At 47.6% G+C, this 10,880-nt stretch overlaps 1 long non-coding RNA gene across 1 annotated transcript; it reads right to left on the bottom strand.

The window, feature by feature from the left end:
* Positions 1-7,869: 7,869 nt before the first annotated feature.
* LOC119289938 lies at positions 7,870-10,168 on the bottom strand. The gene is made up of 5 exons (XR_005141662.1): positions 10,098-10,168; positions 9,834-10,000; positions 9,094-9,130; positions 8,315-8,489; positions 7,870-8,229 (listed from the first exon to the last, which is right to left on the bottom strand). It is a non-coding gene; the product is annotated as an uncharacterized LOC119289938 (long non-coding RNA).
* Positions 10,169-10,880: the final 712 nt, after the last annotated feature.

The following is a 10,880-nucleotide window of genomic DNA, read 5'->3' as shown; positions in this document are numbered from 1 at the left end:
CACGCGTGTGGATCGTTTTTACTCTCTCATAGTCTAGGTTTTTAGGTTGTTCATCGTCTTTGCTTCGGCGGCGACGATGACAACGCTGAATAAAGATTCTTCGGATCCTTTCCTAACGAGGCCATCGGTCCTATGGTTGGGGATGGATTTGGAAACCAGTCTGTTCAAGCAAGGATGGCGTGGCGGCGGCGGCATCCTCGTGGTGGACCTGTGTCCTCGCGCTCCGCCGTTGCGACGGCGTTTGCTCCAGCGTCGGCGCGGAGCTTGGGAGGTAGTCCAGAAGCGGATGCAGATTGTGGTCTGCATCGACGACATCTGGAAGACAGAGCATGTGCTGGGCTCGTGGTTCGTGGATGGCAGATATGGTTTCCTCCTTCGGCGTTTTAGTCCTGGTGGGGTGTTAGATCTGGAGTTCGATGGCGTGTCCGGGGTGTTGCCGGTGTTGCCCCGGTCTGATTCGTTCAACGGTAAGGGCTTCACTTTTGGTGAGCCACCTTGGAGGTCCGCAAAGCTGCATATCAGCGATGGAGCGCGTCGAGCTCGAGTGAGAAGGTGATTCGTCATTCTTTTCTTCGGTGGCTACTGTGGTGGTGCCGGAGGCAGGTGACGGGCGTTGGTGTCAAGCTCAGAGATGTTCTGCTATCTTTTCAGTTTTGTCATGTCGGTCTTTACGTGACTTGTACTTTGTTCTTTATGATATGAATGAGACACGTATTACCATGCAAAAAAAGAGATAGACTAAGATATGTTCCGACTTGTCTTGTACTTCTAATTGACCATTTACTCCTATATGTGCCCACGAGGCTCAAGCAATACATCAAACTATTTCATCAAACCCCTCTCTCCCTTCTAACATGGTATCAGCCTAATCGATCATAAACCCTAGTCGTCGCCGCTTCCGCACCTGTGCGCCGCCTCCGGGGCGGTCGGCCTCCATGACCGCCGCCGGGGGCCGTGCTGCCCGTACCTAGGGTTCGTCCGCCGGTTGTGTTGACCAGCTGCCCTAGATAGTCTTTTTCCGGATCTCTTGATCCAGATTTTCTTTCTCTCTCCGGTCGCTTTGATCGACGTTTATTTTTTGGTTTTCCTATCTAAGATCGATTTGCGCGTCTACTCCGACACCGGCGTCGACTACACCGGCCTCTTCTTCGACAAGACTAGCTGCGACACGCGTCGGCCCGTAAAAGTCGTCGTCCGCATGACTGTCCGCACATAGCTGTGTGCTGGTCGTCCTCGCCTTGATCAGATCGCGGCCTCCGTCAACTTCCGCCTTCCCCCGGATCGGTTGCCGGCTCCGCAGGTTCACGCATACGCGTGTTTTACCACGCGCGGACGTGCATGTATCCCGTGCTGCGTTTTGATGCTTGCATGTGTTGCACCATGATGCGGGTGTGCTTGTGCTCCCGTTCGCGGCCGCACGCTGATAGCTCATCCGGCCGCGCGGACATACGCCACTACTGCGTCATGGCCACGGGCTCCTCCTGCCACGTCCGTCTGACTCACATCAAGCGGACACTTCGACATCGCGGACATTTGGACTGATCGGCCAAGCGTATGTGACCCGCTCCGTTATTAGGAATGTAACATGCAATTTCAAAAAAAATCCTACGATCACGCAAGATCTATCTAGGAAATGCATAGCAATGAGAGGGGGAGAGTGTGTCCATGTACCCTCGTAGACCGAAAGCGGAAGCGCAAACGTAAAGGCCAGACTGGACAGAGGTTTGGGAAACCCTCAGTTTATCCATATGTTCCCTGATACGCATGTTCGACATATTGCGACGGTGGAATCGGATCATTGTTTTGAACTGGTTGACCCACCGGAAAGTATGTCAGGAACAAGTACACGATCGGCTAAACAGTTTCTCTACGAGGACGTTTGGCAGACTCACGTTGATTATGACCAGCTAGTACTGCAGCAATGGCAAAAAGGTGCGGGCAGACATGGGCTGGCTGTTGTGGCTAGTGCTCTCAACAATATGCAGCAGAAACTTGCAAGTTGGGGAGCCAAGGAGTTCGGAGATTTAGCACGCAAGGTCCGAAAGCTGCGCACTAAACTTGAACGCCTTAGGGGCCGTTCTATGGGGCGAGGCCCAACTGACGAAGAGCGTGCAGTTGGAAAGGAGCTGCGTGAAGCCCTTCGGCAAGAAGAAATCTGGATGCGTCAAAGATCCAGAGTGCTTTGGCTGCGACGGGGTGATCGGAATACAGAATATTTTCATGCCCAGGCAGTTCAACGGAAACGTATAAATAAAATTGAGTTGCTTACAAGAGCAGATGGCTCAACATGTCAGACCATGGATGAGAATCATGCAGAAGTCCAAGGTTTTTATGAAGCATTATATACTTCCCAAGGATTCAGGCCTATGGATGAGCTGCTCAACCTTATACCGCACAAGGTGACTCCGGTTATGAACGAGCATCTTGATAAACCATTCACAGCCCAGGAGGTCAAGGAAGCTTTATTTCAAATGGCCCCATCCAAAGCTCCTGGTGTTGATGGTTTTACAGTGGGGTTTTTTCAGCGGCATTGGGATCTTCTTCAGGAGGACATTGTGCTGGCTGTTTTGGATTTCCTCAATGGTGGTGAGTTGCCGGTGGGAATGAATGATACTTCAATAACCCTCATACCTAAAGTAAGACACCCGCAACTCATTTCACAATATAGGCCAATTTCTTTATGCCCTGTGCTATATAAGATTGCTTCCAAGTGTATCACGAACAGGGCAAGAAAGTTTATGGATGAGATTTAGTGAAGAACAGAGTGCTTTTATTTCAGGACGCCTAATCACTGACAACGTTCTTATCGCCTATGAGAGTATCTATGCGATGAGGCGTCGGAAGAAAGGGAAAAATCATGTCTGTGCTGTCAAACTTGACATGATGAAAGCGTACGATAGAGTTGAATGGCACTACTTGGAAGTTGTCATGCTAAAAATGGGGTTCAGCTCGAGTTTTGTTAGACTGACAATGAAGTGCGTTACTTCTGTCAGGTTTACAGTCCGGGTGAATGGGGAGCTACTGCCCTACTTTACTCCTTCTCGGGGCCTACGGCAAGGAGATCCTTATTCGCCTTATCTCTTCCTACTATGTGCCGAGGGTTTCACTACACTCTTGAAAAATTTGGGTGGTGCACAGGTGGACAGGGGGATTAGAGTGAGTATCAATTCACCTTGGGTAAATCATCTGCTCTTTGCAGACGATAGCCTGATATTCATGAATGCCAAGGAATCAAGCGCCCGAAGGTCGAACCAAGTTCTGAGGATATACAGCGACAGTTCGGGACAGTGCGTGAACAGAGAGAAAAGCTCCATATATTTCAGCCCGAACACGCCGGATCCAGTTAGACAAAATTTGAAGAATCTCCTTGGTATAACAGTTGCAGCATTCAACGAGAGGTACCTCGGTTTACCCACCGCGACGGGGCGTATTACCAGCGGTACCTTCGAGCATCTGACGGAGAGACTTCGAAGCAAGATGCAAGGTGGGATGGAACGCATGATTTCATGTGCGGGTCGTGAGGTCCGCCTGAAATCTGTGGCGCAAGCTATTCCGGCTTTTTCGATGAGCTGTTTTAAGCTATCAAAGAAAGTTTGTAAGGGTCTCAGATCTTGCATGGCCCGTTACTGGTTGAGTAGCTCCCTTGATCGTCGGTCTTTGCATTGGATGGATTGGGACACGCTTGCTTCTCCCAAAGTGAAAGGAGGGATGGGTTTCAGAGATCTACAAATGTTCAACCTTGCCCTACTAGGAAAACACGGCTGGAGACTCGTCACGAGCCCGGAGTCGCTCTGTGCCCGGGTGCTCAAAGGGAAGTATTTCCCGACTACGACTTTCCTCAAAGCTTCTTCGCCATCCCACGCGTCCTCCACTTGGCGTGCAATCTTGGCGGGAAGGGAAGCTTTGGAGGTTGGGATGATCAAGCGGATCGGGGATGCACTACTAGGGAAAAGCCTATACACAGGAAAAACCCTCGCTACTGCTACTTACCAAGTAGCGAGGGTTTTTAACCCTCGCTACTACTAAGCGGTCTCTACCGTGCCCCCCGGAACATGCCATAGTAGTAGCGCGGGTTTTTAAAACCTCGCTACTACTAAGTTTGATAACAGTAGCGTTGGTTTTTACCCCTCGCTACTACTAAGTGGTGCCATAGTAGTAGCGAGGGGGTAAAAAACCGCGCTACTACTAAAGGTCCCATTTTCAAACTCTACCCCCCGGTGGATCGCCTTTCCAGTTTTAAAAAAATAAAAGAAAATGTTGAAAATGTCAAAAAAATAAAAGAAAATAAGTTTCCCATGTGATATGTGGTCTAGTTGTTGGGAAAATTTGCAAATATGAATTTTGACTTTATTTGCAAAATCTCTCGAGAATTTGTAAAAATGGGCATAACTTTTGCATACTAACTCGGATGAAAAAGTTTTTTATATGAAAAATCATCTACTTGAAAAGTTACATCCAAATTTAACCGGGTGGCACCCCGTTAAACATTTTCAAAATCCTCAAAAACCTAACAGAAAAAAAGTTATGGGACTTTTAAGATCTAGAGTGGAAAAAATCGAAAAAAATTCAAACTGTGTGGTCAAACTGTGGTCAAACAATGGTCAAACTAATTATTCTAGAATATTAGTGTTACTAAATAATTATTTTAGTTTTTTTGAATTTTGGTCAAATCTGGTCAAACTATGGCCAAACTGTGGTCAAACTGTGGTCAAACTAATTATTCAAGAAATATTAGTGTTACTAATTTTTTAGAACAATAGTTTCAAACTCAAATAGTGAAATGTGTGACTTCATGCTCAAGCTAAATTCCTGAGGTTAATAGGATTGACATCTTACTATTGTTAGGAAAACAACAAGTGCAGACTTGGAAACGAGGGAGAATAGAACCCGGAAGTTAAGCGTGCTCAGGCTGGGGTGAGAGGATGGGTGACCGTCCGGGAAGTTAGATGATTTGGAATGATGAGGGGTGATTAGAGATTAAATTGAGCAGCGATGAGGGGTGATTAGAGATTTGAGGTTAAAATAATTCAGAAATTTGAAAATTAGGGAAAAAATCAAAATATTTTTTCCAAAAAATTAAAAAAAAAAAACCGCGCTGATAGTAGTAGCGTGGGTTTTTACCCACGCTACTACTAAAGGACTTAGTAGTAGCGCGGGTGGCACCCGCGCTACTGCTATAAGTTAGCTGTAGCGCCTTATTAGTAGCGCCGGCCCCCGCGCTGCTAATAGGCCCAAAACCCGCGCTGCTGCTAGGCTTTTCCCTATTAGTGATGGGTCTACGGTGTCGATATGGAACGATCCTTGGATCCCATGCCTTATTTCCATGAAACCTTCGGTGCAGATTGGGGACGCTGAGCTTGTCTGGGTCTCAGATCTCATTGATGCGGATTCGGGCACATGGAAACGTAATGAGGTGCATGCAAATTTCATTCCATGTGAAGCAGACGCTATTCTCAATATACCCTTGAGGCGGTTTGGAGGAGATGATATATGGGCATGGTCGGCAGAAAAAGCAGGAGTCTATACTGTCAAGTCAGCGTACCGCACTCTTATGATTCGCAACGAGCATCGCGCTCTAGAAGAAGGGTCGGTCACCGAATCTTTCGAGACAAATAAACAGCTATGGACGAGGCTTTGGAAGTTGAACGTGTTGCCAAAGGTTCGTGTCTTTCGGTGGCGAGTGCTGCGTGGGATTCTTCCTGTGGAGGGCACACTACACTACAAACACATTATGACAACAGCAAGGTGCAAGGTTTGTCTTGCAGCTGAGGAAGATATGTGCCATGCTTTGATCAAATGCAGCCATGCACAAAACTTTTGGAGAGAAGCCCGTCAGTGGTTGGACGTGAAGCTGCCGGAGCTGCATACGATGACATGGTCTCGAGATGTTCTCTGTGATGATCGCTTTGATGGGTCAGACAGGGCTAAGATCATTATTATGATGTGGGCAATATGGACATCTAGAAACAATATCACGCATGAAAAAGCTAGTATGGATCATGTCCAGTCACCGACGATGATCAGAGATGCGTTGGCAGTGCTAGAGATACCGATCAAGCATGCAATTGTGCTGCCAGGGCACGGGTGGAGACCGCCTGAGGGCGAGTGCATCAAAATTAACACAGATGCTGGTGTTGCTATGCTCGAGCATAGAGGAGGTATTGGGGGCGTGGCCAGATCATCTTCGACTTTTATCACAGCTTGGTGCAAACCATGCCCAGGTATCACAGATCCTCTGGTGGCAGAGGCAACTGCGGTGCGTGAGGGTGTGGTGGTGGCAATGCTCCGTGGTTTTGCGCGGGTCGAAATTGAAACAGACTTTTTGGAAGTGGTCAACCTCTGGAAATTGCGCCGAAATTCGCGCTCTGTAATAGCGCCGTTACTTTTAAATATTGAGGAGCTTGTTGCTCACTTTACTTATTTTAACATTCTTCATGTAAGGAGACATGCCAATGTCCCTGCCCACTTTTGTGCAAAACATGCATGCACATTGGAGGTGACAGAGTGTTGGATGGACTCCCCCGGGGTTCCTGGTCACTAGGATGTGGCCGGTGGATCATCGTATGAATAAAAGCTCGTTAATCACCGAAAAAAAATAGTACAATGCACACACGTATTCAACTAGTAGTTAATTATTCCCGTCAATTAAACAATGCATACGCACATGCACGCGTTCGTCGGTGTCGATGTCATGATGGGCCATACACTAATTAATTAATTTAATTGGCCGGCATCAAATCGATGATCCGCGCGTAGAAAATGGACAAGCAGGAAACGACGAGGCGGAATATAACGTTGTCGATTGACGCGCGCCTTGGACCGCGACCGCGATTGCAAGCCATGGCTGTCCATGTCTTGACCCTGTCTGGTCTGGTAAGTGGTAACGAGGGAGAGGACCGAGCCAAGCGAGCTTCACCGGCCGGAGCCGGAGAGGCCGGCGACGACATGCACGACGGTGGCGCCGGAGCAGGAGGCGGCATTGGACTGCGGTGGTTGGACTTGGACTCTTCTCCGCTCCGCTCGTCCTGTTTTATCTTCTCCGGTAGGCTTTTGGCCGGTGATGCCATGCATACATGCAAGGCCCATGCCGGCGGCGGGGTCCACCTGTCAGCGACGGCGAGACGGGCACGCCGTCGACAAGCTAGCACAGCGACGCTACGCTATGTCCATCGCATATGGCGCATACGCCAACCCTCGTCCGTCCGTCGTCGGTCTGCAGTGCACAAATGGAGATCCACAGAGACAACAGAGCGGCGTGGCGTGATTGGCGAAGGTTCGAACGTGACGTGGCAGGGCCCCACGCGTAGATGGGCCTGTACCGACGGCTTGCCGGCAGGGCGGCGGACAGAATGGGACGGCCCGTGGGCACCAAGCCCGCCTGTCCTCAGGGGCCCGTGTTGTCCACATCGCCCGCCCGCTCCCGCGCTACCGCCTAATGTGGTGGTCACGCGTTCTCAAAAAATATATATGTGGCGAGTCAACCTGTGGTTGAGTTGGTTAGGTGGACAGTGATATCCCCAACCCATCAGGGTTCAAATCCTGGTGCTCGCATTATTACTGGATTTATTTCAGGATTTCCGGCGATGCGCTTTCAGTGGGAGGAGACGTTCCCGTCGACGACGAGGCGCCTATGGTGGCTTCGTAAATCTCAAGATGATATGCCGGCTCAGTCTTTCAGAGGTGCTCAAAGGGGTAGGGTGTGCGTGTGTGCGTTTATAGAGATGAGTGTATGCGCGTGTATATGAGCGCTTGTGTCTGTAATGATGCTTAAATATATATATATATATATATATATATATATATATATATATATATATATATATATATACTAGGTCATTGCCCGTGCGTTGCAACGGGTAGGCCTAATTCTAGTGGTTTAACATTGATTATATCCTCATGCATATCAGATGCATTGTCAACTTTTCATTACACCAGTCTTCTTCCTACACTCACTATCTTAGCCTGTCCATCTCCCCAATCCAAGCAACAATATCTAAATTAACAAAAATACACTTGATGTTGACCTAAAATAAGACGCATCAAAACTTGTTTTTTGGGCAAGGCGATGTTGTACATTTTAATTGACTATTCCATACCTATGTGTTTTTATGTATAAAAAAGATCAGATCCAAGAAAGAATGGCATACATCAAGAGTGTCCACACCGCCTTCATTATCCATTTATTGTGTTCTCCTTTGGACTCCTCTCGTAAATATTTGCTATTGTTTCCTGCAACACAAAATTATCAAGTTTCAATCACAACATGTGAAAGCAGCACAAACTAATAATGGGTGGCTGCTACATTGTCTCACACCATCATCATTCCCATCCTCTTGGTCTTCAGTCTTCCTCCGAAAACGCTTCGTACCCTTAGAGGATGCACTCGGCGAGCTCGTCATGTGGTTGTCAATCTTATCATCATCATCATCGGCCAACAACTTGGAAGTGCTACATTTCTTCACAAGCTTTGACTTCTCCCTTTCGTATTTCTGGTAATTCCGCGAAAAAAAGGAAAGCATCGCAATAAATCATCAAAGACAAAGTTATATCACTGTTCTTAACACACCAGGATTGCTCAACGGAAGTGGTGGATCAAAACTTCAATGCTACTCGTGCCCTTGCGGGGACCTTGGTGTATACTTACTGGGCATAAAAGTTTAGTACCACAAGATCAATTGTGTCAAACATAATGTGTGTACTTCACTACGGCGTAAATGTCCATTCCTATGAATCATGATTGGCCCGTCGAGAAACCGGATCACAAGGCAATTCAGTTAAACCTTGGCACTTAAAATGAGTGTGTGTGTGTGTGTGTGTTGCTAAAAAAATGCGGGGAGGCCCTCAAAGTGAAAAGACAAAGAATGCATTCATGTGTACCTTCTGATTAGACATTGAATATGTTACGAAGAAAGAAAACATGTCCGAAAATTTAACAACAGGGCAATTTTGTGGCATTTTAGTTTATATGTTAAAAGAAACAAATGAGATTGATCCTTGAATGAAAAACTGGGAATAAACTACGCCAAGAATACTTAGCTGCAAGATTGATTTTTTGGAGTGTTCAACTGGGAAATCCATCATATACGGATATACCTTTCACCTTATTAGAGCACCTGCCTTCACCGCATTCCTGAATCAGCACAAGAAGAACAGATGAAGAATGCATTCCCCAATCATTCATACCATATTATATTGTACTGCCACCTAAGTAAAGTTTTGCTGATGCATGTTGTACTGAATGAGATGAACAACCAAAAGGAAATTGAGACGAGAGTCCCCATGATCACATATGACTGACAAAAAAACTAAAGATGTAGCTGAAGGACCAAATGGTTGGCCTCAGTGCTCCCTGGCTTGTTTGTTTAGTCAAGCTTCTCAGGTCGTGTCCAGTCACAAGCGAGTGTTCTCCAGGCGCTGCGGTCATATCTAGTCGCAAGCCAACAATGTCTACATGCCATGAATGATCGAGGGACGTTGGGATTTTGTCCTACAACAGTGGCGTTCATTGGGCGGCCCCAGCGCCGGAGCGTCATGTCGCGTGGAGTCGGCAACATCAAACCTTCCTTTATGTTAAATATTAATAATCATAGCATTGTTTCCTACTTTGAACTTAAATCTATATAAAATAAATTATCAGCGGCATGATTACACAGAAAATAAATTACCGATTACACAGAAGCATATGGAGTTCGTAGAATCAATCACCAGATGACCAAGTCCCCTATACAAATTACTAATACATGCATATGATGTGATCATCTAAGGTCCTTTATATCATTGATTGAAGCAGCCACTGATGCCATAAATGAGCAGGGACCTGAGTGCTCGCATACCTGATCAGAAAGAGGAGAGTACGTGTGTACTGCTGCATCCGAGTTGAATCGACAGTACCACTCGGCAAGGCATGATGTCGTATGCGTCAGGCATGGCTGCTGCTTGACATTTAGCCTGATGGAATTGTTCCTCTCGCTGTTTGGCCTGATGGGAACGTTCCTCTCACCTAGATGTCGGCAGCGAAGCTGCTTCTCTCAGCGGACGAGGAGAAACCAACGACATCGAGTGAAAAATGCAAAGATCACGATGGACCGATCTCGTACCTAGTACCTTGTCGAGATATATGTCGATGACGGAACCTCGTCGGCGTCGATCACATCGAGGGCGGGCGGCGGCGCGCTGGCATGGTGTTGGCTGCTGGGAGGGGTCGAGACGGCGGAGGTGGACCAGCGGCGGGAGGAGGCAAGCACGGCGACCAGGTGCTGCTGAGGAAGGCGAGCGGCGGCGGAGGAGCCAAGGGGCGGGCTGGGGCTGGCGCCGGCGCTAACCCTAGCGTGAGGTTGGGAACTTGGGATCGGAGAAGAATGGGGTGCGTGAGATGAGAGAGATTTGGGCTTGCTCACGGGGCTTTTCTCGGCTAGGCCCATGGGCCGGAAGATGGCCCGCGAAGTGGCCTTTTTGACCGATGGAAAACCACGTCGGGGGACCGAGCGGAGTCGGACGAAACGTAAGATGGGAGACGGAACATTACGTTTGTTTTAGGTAGTAAAGATATATATGTGGTGGTCACGCCCCGCTACAACCGGATCCGGATGGCACGTCCCGCTCACCTCCCATGCTGCATCTATTCATCACTTTTTTTATTTTCCTTCTGTATGTCCGAAATAATAAGACAAATCAGTTTTCTGCTGGATATATATTATGTTCTGGTGTAAATTGGTCAGTATATGCTACTCCCACCGATCCATATTAATCGTCGCAGCTTTAGTACATATTTAGAGAAGCACTGCCGTTCTGAATTACAAGATTTTTTTGAATATTTCAATATGGACTACACCCGGACTGAGATGGATGAACGAATACACTGAAACACGTCTATATACATC

Source organism: Triticum dicoccoides, chromosome 4A (genome assembly GCF_002162155.2).
Source record: "Triticum dicoccoides isolate Atlit2015 ecotype Zavitan chromosome 4A, WEW_v2.0, whole genome shotgun sequence".
Taxonomy (NCBI): Eukaryota; Viridiplantae; Streptophyta; class Magnoliopsida; order Poales; family Poaceae; genus Triticum; species Triticum dicoccoides.
Note: the sequence above shows the minus strand (reverse complement) of the source record. Positions and strands in the feature narration are given on the sequence as shown.